This window comes from Mytilus edulis, chromosome 9 (genome assembly GCF_963676685.1).
Source record: "Mytilus edulis chromosome 9, xbMytEdul2.2, whole genome shotgun sequence".
NCBI lineage: Eukaryota > Metazoa > Mollusca > Bivalvia > Mytilida > Mytilidae > Mytilus > Mytilus edulis.
In genome coordinates, this window is record NC_092352.1 from 50,149,845 (window position 1) to 50,160,339 (window position 10,495).

At 32.5% G+C, this 10,495-nt stretch overlaps 1 long non-coding RNA gene across 1 annotated transcript; it reads left to right on the forward strand.

The window, feature by feature from the left end:
- Nucleotides 1-540: 540 nt before the first annotated feature.
- LOC139488530 (uncharacterized) lies at nt 541-6,259 on the forward strand. Its single transcript, XR_011656024.1, has 3 exons — nt 541-1,338; nt 4,577-4,664; nt 5,544-6,259. It is a non-coding gene; the product is annotated as an uncharacterized lncRNA (long non-coding RNA).
- Nucleotides 6,260-10,495: the final 4,236 nt, after the last annotated feature.

A 10,495-nucleotide genomic window follows, 5' to 3' on the forward strand; every position in this document is an offset into this window, starting at 1 on the left:
GCAATATTGGAATTATGTTTACTCAATGCGCAATTACTGAAGTTTATATTTGCTACTTTTCTTCTTAATTTCATATAATTATTTTTTGTTTTGTTTCTTCGAAAAATTAGTGGTGTTGAAATAGGGAATGGACACAGATACCTTATCACATTTAACCAAAGAAATGTTGTATAATGTCATCAATCTGTATTACACGTAGACAGGATGTTCTCTAGAAAACTATACGTTATACACACCCGAGAATACACGCACTGTCGTAATGGAAAATTACTGTATGTTATAGTTACCTGTAATCAGCTTTGCAACACCATGTCATGACAGTTCAAAAAGATTTTCTTCAAATCAAATTGGAATATTCATTTTTTCTGTAAAATTTAAAACTTTAAAAAGTAGACTTTGACAAAATTATGAAATAGAAAGAATTGAACAATTTAAAATCGTATTTTAACAAAGATTTAGATATAATTTTACAACGATCCTTAAAAAATAACCAAACAAACGTTGAATCAAACGATATGAACCTACACAGTTTTATATTAAAATACTGACACACACCAGTTTGCCATCTCAGTATGCAAGGCAAGGGTGCTTGGTGAGGTGCTGGAACTTGATGTACATGTATCATTAAGTTAATACAGTTCTGTTAGTATTGACTGCCTTTTTACAGAGACTTTCTATTCTTACTGTTATCAGTTAGTATAGACGGTTCCTGGCTTAGAATGATTCTCTGCTCAGCAAATGGTGCGTAATTAGCATTTGAATCAAATTTCTTGTAGAAGTAAAAAACACAAATTAATGTATTTGACAACTTTATTCAGGAGCACAGTCTATATTATCCGGCGTAAATAACTTAGAGATTTATGTGGAAGTTTACTCTGCTGCTCGATCTATGCTAATCGATGTTCCAGTATATTTCATATTTATATTTATTCGTGAGGCCTCGTCATCGTTTATATTCACTAAAAGCACAGTCGCCTAAATATTTTATATGGCGAAAAAATTGCGAAAATTGGGGGAAATAATATATTTTTAGTAGCATTATTATTTTAGAATCTTAAGAGGTTGCTTGCAAATTTAACTCTAAAATGAGAAGTGTATGACGATCTATAACGAATATCTACATCCATCATGTGTGCAGATACGACGGCGACTATATAGGGTCTGCCATGAGTGCACTTTGTATGCCCTGCATGTGTGCACCCAGGAGGTCCTCCTGAGCGGTGTTTAGACGTACCGGGAAAATCTTATCTGATTCAGGATCAATTCATCGGTTACACTCCCCTGTCACCAGTGATTCTTTTTTGCTGACATTCTGAAAAAGTATTGTGTAGTTCCTGTGTAAGTGTTGACTCTCAACTTGCACATGTGATTTTTTAACACTCCCTGGACTTCTGCAAAAACAGAAAGTCACAGGACATTCCGACAAAAAGTCACAGGACAAAAAGTCAAACACATGTCAAACTCAGGCATAAAGTAACAAAGTTAATAGGACAAAAAGTCACAAACAATTTGTTGACAATTGATTGAATATAAATGAAAAAAGATTTTGAAATATCTTCTTTTTATTACATATATTCATTTTTAATTTTAGGAAATTGTTCATAATATAAAAAGAAGATGTGGTATGATTGCCAATGAGACAACTGTCCACAAGAGACCAAAATGACACAGACATTAACAACTAGAGGTCTTTACGGCCTTCAACCATAAGCCAATATAAAGAAGGTATGGTATGATTGCCAATGAGACAACTGTCCACAAGAGACCAAAATGACACAGACATTAACAACCATAGGTCACCAAACAGCCTTCAACAATGAACAAAGCCCGAGGTAAAGCCCATACCGCATAGTCAGCTGTAAAAGGCAATCATACTATATCTTTTTTTTTATATTTACATGTTAAAAAATGCGTGCAAATGTAATCAAAAGCTGCACACAAACGTAATGATTTTTGTGCACAAATGTAATGGTAATGTGCGCAAACCTAATGCACTGATTTATTTGTTTTTAATAAATTTTAATTTAAAGTTGCTACATCATGTTCATGTATAAAACTTCAAGAAAAATACAAAAAGAGTGTTTTCTTGTTCAAAGAAAAATAATCTCAAAACTAAATTGTGACTTTTTGTCCTGTGACAGTGTGTGACTTTTTGACTGTGACTTTCTGTCCTGCATTCAGATTGAATAGGGGAGTTTGGTTGACCCCGCCTCCCTCTATCTGAGACTACTATCTCAGTGATGAGCTTTATGTTTCATGTACAAATGTATTGTGCTTGTCATATATATGTATGTCGGATAAAAGCTCTACAGACCTTTAATATTTTGTATTGTTATATGTATAACCGACAATAAATAAATAGCCCCTAACAAGTAAGAATTAGGTTACTTCTTTTTGTTTTGACATCTTGCATGGGTTTTTATAGCCCCGTATTAAAATTATGCCCCCACTTTAAAAAAGGGGGGGGGTATACTGTTTTACCCCTGTCTGTCCATCCATCCTTGCGTCAGTCAGTCCGTCCGTCCGATGAATATTTTTCGTCCCATTTTCCTTAGGAACTACAATAGAAGGATTTCTGAAATTTGGTTTCGGGGTTAAATAAGTCAGCTATACCGTGTGATGCATTTTCAGATTCATCACTCGACAACTTCCTGTTTTCCCAACACTTGTATGATTTTACACATGATAGCCAAGTTGAAAGTTGAAAACTAACAACCTAATTTATGTACAAAAAATTTTTTTACAAGAAAAACAGATATGTTACACATAAACAAACGACAATCACTGAATTATCGGATCCTGACTTGGAACAGGCACAACCATAACAAATTGGCAGGGTATAAGGAACTTTGAAAATATTTAGTTTTTGTGGTTTGGTCAATTTTCCAGATACTGTAAGCAATAAGGCCCCTTTATTTAGTGAATGAAATAATTGTAAGATGCACTTAGCTGTCTGTCATATTTTATGTGAACTTGACCTCATTTTCATGCATGGTTCATTGGTCAATGAAACACTGCATTGTTTTGTCAGTTTATCATATGTTTAAAGTTACAGGTAGATTATATTTGGTAGATATGAAACAATTGTAAGGTGTGCATGTCTGAATGGCAGATTCATATATAAACCATGACCGCATTTTATTGTTCTTTGGTCAATGATAAGTTTTCTTGGTTTTGTCATTTTATCAGGCCACATTTAAAAGAATGTCTGTTTCCCCTCCCCGGGTCTACCCTTTGTAAACAGACCAGGAAGGCAGGTTTTTTTTAGCTCACCTGACCTGAAAGGTCAAGTGAGCTTTTCTCATCACTTGGCGTTCGTCGTCTGTCGTCCTGCGTCCGTCGTCTGTAAACTTTTACAAAAATCTTCTCCTCTGAAACTACTTGGCCAAATTCTACCAAACTTGGCCACAATCATCCTTGGGGTATCTAGTTTAAAAAATGTGTGGCGTGACCTGTCAAACCAACCAAGATGGCCGCCATGGCTAAAAATAGAACATAGGGGTAAAATGCAGTTTTTGGCTTATAACTCAAAAACCAAAGCATTTAGAGCAAATCTGACATGGGGTAAAATTGTTGATCAGGTCAAGATCTATCTGCCCTGAAATTTTCAGACGAATCGGACAACCTGTTGATGGGTTGCTGCCTGTGAAATGGTTATTTTAAGGAAATTTTGCAGTTTTTGGTTATTATCTTGAATACTATTATAGATAGAGATAAACTGTAGACAGCAATAATGTTCAGCAAAGTAAGATCTACAAATAAGTCAGCATGATCAAAATTGTTAGAGGACCCCTTAAGGAGTTATTGCCCTTTATAGTCAATATTGAACAACTTTTCGTTATTTTTGTAACTTGTATAAAAATCATTTCTAAAACTACTTGGCCAAATTTAACCAAACTTGGCCACAATCATAGTACTAGGGTATCTATTTAAAAAAAAAGTGTCTAATGACCCCGCCTACCAACGAAGATGGCCGACATCAGTAAACACATTAACAGGTGAGCGACACAGGCTCTTGAGAGCCTCTATTTTTTTTTAACTGGATGTGATTGTCATAGCATGGTCACATGAATGGTTTGACTTGTCCAGTCCAGGCCACTTATCAGTTGTTTGTGCTCAATTTGAGTGTATTTATTTAGATTATCAATCCTTCTGCTTTCAAGTGCTTTCAAGCACTTTCCAAAAATGGAAACAAATTATTTTCAGGAAAAAAATAATTTCGATTTTTTTGTAGAAAATAATTTTTTGACCCGGGCGCTTATTTTTGACCCGTGTGGGGGGAGGGGAAATAAACATTATTTTAATTTTGGCCTTAGATTTTTTAAGCATAGGTATACTTGTTGTATGGAATGACTACAAGGTATCATATAAAAAAAGATGTCTGCCTGCCAAGGTTAATTTTACTGTGACCTCATATTCATAGAATAATGATAATATTCATGATATTGAACAGCAAGAATGATGAGTAAGTTGATGTTATATACAAATAAGACAAAATTTTCAGTTGCCTACGAATTATGTAATACATGTAGTAGTTATTTTTGTCATTAAATGATGTTTACCCTTTTATGTGTAGGGCAAGAACATGAAAGATAAAGGGGAAACTATAAACAGAAGAAATTATCAACAAAATAAGATTTACAGAGGTCAACAAAGCCTAAATGGTAAGTCCACTGTTATAAAAAATTTTGTCCTTGAATAATAATTAAATATTTATTAAAATAAGATGTGGTATGACGAAAGAGAAAACTATCCATCAGAGTTCAATTTAGTGGATGTAAGCATTGTAATTACTTATTAGAGGCCATTGATGACCTGTAAGTAATGAGAAAACCCATACCCTATACATGTTATAGTAATCTATAAAAGTCAACACTAACCAAATTTGAAACAGAGCATCAATTCAAACGTCAAATATACCAGACTAATTTATAAAAACAAAAAATTATGAAAAATAAAAATGACGGGTATGAATGAACCAACATCAACCACTGAACTATGTACAAGCTCCTGATATTAGACAGGTATAATATGGCTGGGTTGATATAAAAATAAGAAACACTTAGCAGTCTGATTTCCAATGAGACATTTCTCCAATAGAGATCAAATGACATTTAAGGAGGCTCTAGGGTATAACAATTTCAGAAAAAATTTTTAATATTTTTTTTTCATAACTCAATTTATTTATATCTTTATCATATGGTACACCAAATCATTCAAAACAATCAATTCGGTTTGGCCCCAGATGACTTTTAAAATGCATATACCATTGAAAAAGCTCCAAATTATCTCCCTTTGGTGCAAAAAAGCCATTTTTTGGCATTAAAAATGTAATATCTTATTTAACTCATCGGTGGCCTATATTTTTTTATTATAATTTTAAAAAAGCTGTACTTTAACTAAACTATTATAAAATTTAAGCGATTTCTGTAATTTAGTACTTGAATATTTAAATGAAAGTTTATCATATTAATCATAAACATGATAAAATAGCCATTTTATTGATCTCTTCACTGATAATTTTTGAGTTTGTGTATTTGTAGGTCAGAAATCTGGATTTTCATGGTCATCATTCACAGATCAATACTGAACGGAAAACTTAAAGCTGATATTTTTCTCCATAGTGCGACTTTTTTATTAATTTGAAATGGAACATGTTTTTTCCTACATTTATTTCAAAGAGGAAATTTCAACATGATGACTATAAACAAAATGGAGTCATATCATCACGATCATTGATGCACAAGAACTTGATCATATAAATACAACAATGTAATTATCAATTGAAAGATGGAACGAATGAACAAGATATTAGAATGTTGTTGTCCAAATAAACTTGCTTTGTCTTCTCATTTGAATCTCTCCATTCAATAAAGATGTACAGAGGAAGATCTTTAAAGAACAGATTGAAAAAATGTTTTGTCTAAGAATTGCAGGAATATTCTAGTGAATGAAATTATTTATTGACTTCACTCTTATATAGTGGACTGAATAATTGTACATAGCAAGCTGTGAATAAAGAAAGCAAAAACTTTAACAAAAAGTGTTTATATTATAAATTTGCAATTATAAGCATACTATTATGTACACCACAAAGTTATATATAATTCAAATTGTTTGCCTATACAAGTATTGCAATGAACCTATAACAAAGAAAATCTTACCTCATGAAAAGAGTGAACTATTCAGTCAGAATATGAAATATTTTTTCAGTTCTATTTTTCATAATAGAATAAACAAGACAAAGATTTCAAAACAATATTTTTTCATTTATTTAGAAATTTCATCATTTTGTTTCAGTGAAAGGACTTTATTCTTTGACTGTAAAATATTATTATTATACATTCCAAAATAAGAATAATATTTATTGTCATATAAACAAATAAAAAACATGTTTGTGACAAAATTTAAAAAAAATTATATATATGTATATATAAAAAATATTAAAAAAACTTGTATACATTTAAAACATTTTACTACCAAACAGCATTCATTGTAACATACACATAACTTTATATTTATATATATATATTTATAATTTTAATCCCATAGGATTTTATTTTGTCCCATGGGATATTAAAAATCCCATGGGATAATTATAGTCCCATGGGATTTTTTTTGTCCCATGGGACAACAAATATCCCATGGGACTACAATAATCCCATGGGACCAAAAAAAATCCCATGGGATTTAACCAAAATCCCATGGGATAATGGTAAATCCCATGGGATTTTGCCCTGTCCCATGGGATATTGAAAATCCCATGTTTTTATAATTCAAATTGCAAAATAAATATGAAAGTAACAGTACAAAACAAATGAAATTATTGAATCCCATGTAATTCCGCACATTTTGGTTATATACATGATATTGTAGCTCTTGTTTGAGGCGGCGGCGGATTTGCAAATGAGTGTTTTGCAAATTAAAAGTGTCCAGTGTTTAAAGGCAAAAGTAGTATACCGCTGTTCAAAACTCGTAAATCCATGGCCAAAAAACAAAATCGGGGTAACAAACTCAAACTGAGGGAAACGCATTAAATATAAGAGGAGAACAACTAAACAACATTAAAATGTAACACACACAGCAACGGATTAAGCATTAGACAAAATCCGATGAGAATAACAAATATAACATCAAACCAAATACATGAATTTGGGATAGAAAAGTACCGTGACACGTCGTATAGTAATGTGAATTCACACTCAAACACAGGAGAAACAAACGCCACAACGGAAACACAACGAAAAAAATGTTACACACAGAAACGAACTATGATTTAACAATGGCCAATTTCCTGACTTAGCACAGGACATTTTTAAAGAAAAAAATGTAGGGTTGAACCTGGTTTTGTGGCATGCCAAACCTCGCACTTTAATGGCATTGTTAAATATAACATTAAAATGAAAACATAATATTACAGGACTACAAATAAATAGGAGAACGTATAAGGCAAAGAAACACATAAATAATAGATAACAAAAGTTATCAGGTTTAAAATTCAATACGTCAAAAACGCGCCTCGTCCACACAACCTTACTAGTGACGCCCAGTTATAAAAGTTCGAAAGTCAAAAAAGGGGACAAAGTTGTACAGCACTGAGGATCAACAGTTGAAAAAGGTTCTGCCAAATACGGCGCGGGTTTTCTGCTTGGGATAAGAACAACTTATAATTTAGAACAATTTATGCTATTGCAAACAGTAAATTTTATCAAATGAATAGTTAAGATATACATGATAAAACTGACGTCTTAACTAATTACAGAAAACAAAACCCGAATACATAATACATTGAAGACCAACACAAAAAAATAGACACACCTAACTTAGTCCAGGCCTCAACGCAAAAAGTCATAAAAGTGACGTCACGTACGAAGTGGTGAAAGGCACAAAAATTATGTCACACAGACATTTGAATTTCTGAAACAGCACAAAAATGACGTCACATTTGAAAAACTATATCTCAAAACAAGATAGAAATAGGATTGATTTAAGATTATTATAGAACATAATACTGATATTACATTTAAACACAATGCACATTGCAATACTAATTAATAACAATTAACTATATTATATATATGTCCGGTTTGTTTTGAATCTAACTTCAAACATAAAATATCGTACAGATTACGTTGAACAAAATCAAAACTAATTAAAAACCAATTCTTCAGAGAACAATTGCAGGTCTTTCCACCTCGATAATAAAAATGAAATTTAAAAAACGATGTTAGAAAATGTCACTCCTTGTTGATGTAATTTAGTTTTTCGAATTGATATAAAAAAATAAGATTAATAGGTATATGCAGAAGACTTAATTGTTTTAGTATAAACAGAAAATAATTTTTAGCAAAGGTCAATATCTAGAACGTCAAATTGACTTTTGCCCTTGACCTCAATTTCAAGGTCATAGGTCAGTGATCTCAAATCAAAAATCGCAAGGTCAATCATTTGTATGGTTGTGGAGAAATACTGATTTCAAATACATAAGGGGAGAAAACTCCTATATGTGTTAACCAAAACACTTCGACTGAAATAGGTTGAAGTTGCGCCTTTTTGTAAACAGTAACTTGGCAAACAAATCATATCATTTACTGTCACAGTCTCTGTGGAATAACGACAAGCAAAATTCAAAATTTAGAACATGACCTTGACCTCAATTTCCTTCAAATGGACCAAGGATTTCATATCAAAAGACTGTAGGCCTCTACGACTTAAAACGTATGAATTTATCCAAAAAATCGCCTATCTTAAATTTTCAAAGGGAAATAACTCCCATAAGATGTCTTCCGATCACTCAAGTTAAAAAAAAAACCAAATCATTCTTAAGAGCAGACGAACAATTTGGTGAAAACAGTTTGCTAAAATCTTTTACGGTTTTAGAGATATAGCGATAACAAGAAAAAAGGGATGCGGGGAGATAACTCCTATAAGAATAAGTGTTCGGTCACACAGTGTGAGTTTTGAAACCTCCATTACTGTACAACATCATTGTCCAAAAAATCCATTCGATATGTTGTTAGACAAAAAAGCATCTCAGACGGCAGAAAAAAAAAATAATCAGAAGAAAAACAAAAGGTCTTTCCACTTTTCGTTAAATGAAGGTGGTGATTAATTTTCTTAACCATAACACTTGAATATAATAGAAAAGACGTCAATCAATTAGACAAAATCCGATGAAAATTACAAATATAACATCAAACTAAAGACATGAATTTTGGATTGATAAGTACCGTAACACGTCTTATAGTAATGCGAATTCCCTCTCAGAAAAACAGTCACAATTGGGAATAAGTCACGTTCGGTAATTAAAAGATTAGACGACGTTATGACAAACCACAATCCATCATGTGGTAAAAATATCCTTAGCTAGTTTGGTCAAAGACTCATCGTATGGATCAACTATTTCGTGATGGTGTCAATAAAATTTACGGAGTGACAATTTTAATCTGTCCTCCTCATAACTTTGTTGAAGCAGTTTCTGTGTAAGAAGCACACTTCTGTATATGAACATGATGAAGTCCGTATAGTGTGAACATGCACGAGAATAACGTATCAATTGTGATATGTAAACACTATACGAAGGGGCAGAGGGTATGTTACTGCTGAGAAATGGGAAATTGATAATTGGGAAGTTGTAATCGTCCCGTTTATCATAGATTTTCGTGTGAAGTCGTCCATCTGCGTGAATATTGAGGAAAAGATCAAGGTATGAATCAGTCCATCTAGTATCAGTAGTATTCCTAATTTCAAGTTCGCTAGAATATATGAGATGTAAGTATTGGCTAAAATATGGGTTATTCATTATATAATCATTATAATTATTATACATTGTTATAAGCATTAAGAAAAACTTAAAGTAATACGAATTCACTCTCAGAAAAACAGCCACAATCGGGAATAAGTCACGTTCGGTTATTAAAAGATAAGACGACGTAATGACAAACCAGAATCTACCATTTGGTAAAAATGTCTTTCGCTAGTTTGGTCGAAGACACATCGTATGGATCAACTAATTCGTGATGGTGTCTATAAAATTTACGGAGTGTCAATATTAATCTGTCCTCCTCATGACTTTGCTGAAGCAGTTTCTGTGTAAGGAGCACACTTCTGTATATGAAGTCCGTATAGTGTGAACATGCACGAAAATAACGTATCAATTGTGATATGTAAACACCATACGAAGGGGCAGAGGGTATGTTACTGCTGAGAAATGGGAAATTGATAATTGGGAAGTTGAAATCGTCCCGTTTATTATAGATTTTCGTGTGAAGTCGTCCATCTGCGTCTATATTGAGGAAAAGATCAAGGTATGAAGCAGTCCTTCTAGTATCAGTAGTATCCTTAATTTCAAGTTCGCTGCGATATATGAGATGTAAGTATTGGCTAAAATATGGGTTATTCATTATATAATCATTATAATCATTATACATTGTTTTAAGCATTAATTATATTGGTTTTAGTTTTTCGATCATTTGTTGTTTCAACGTCACTTGTA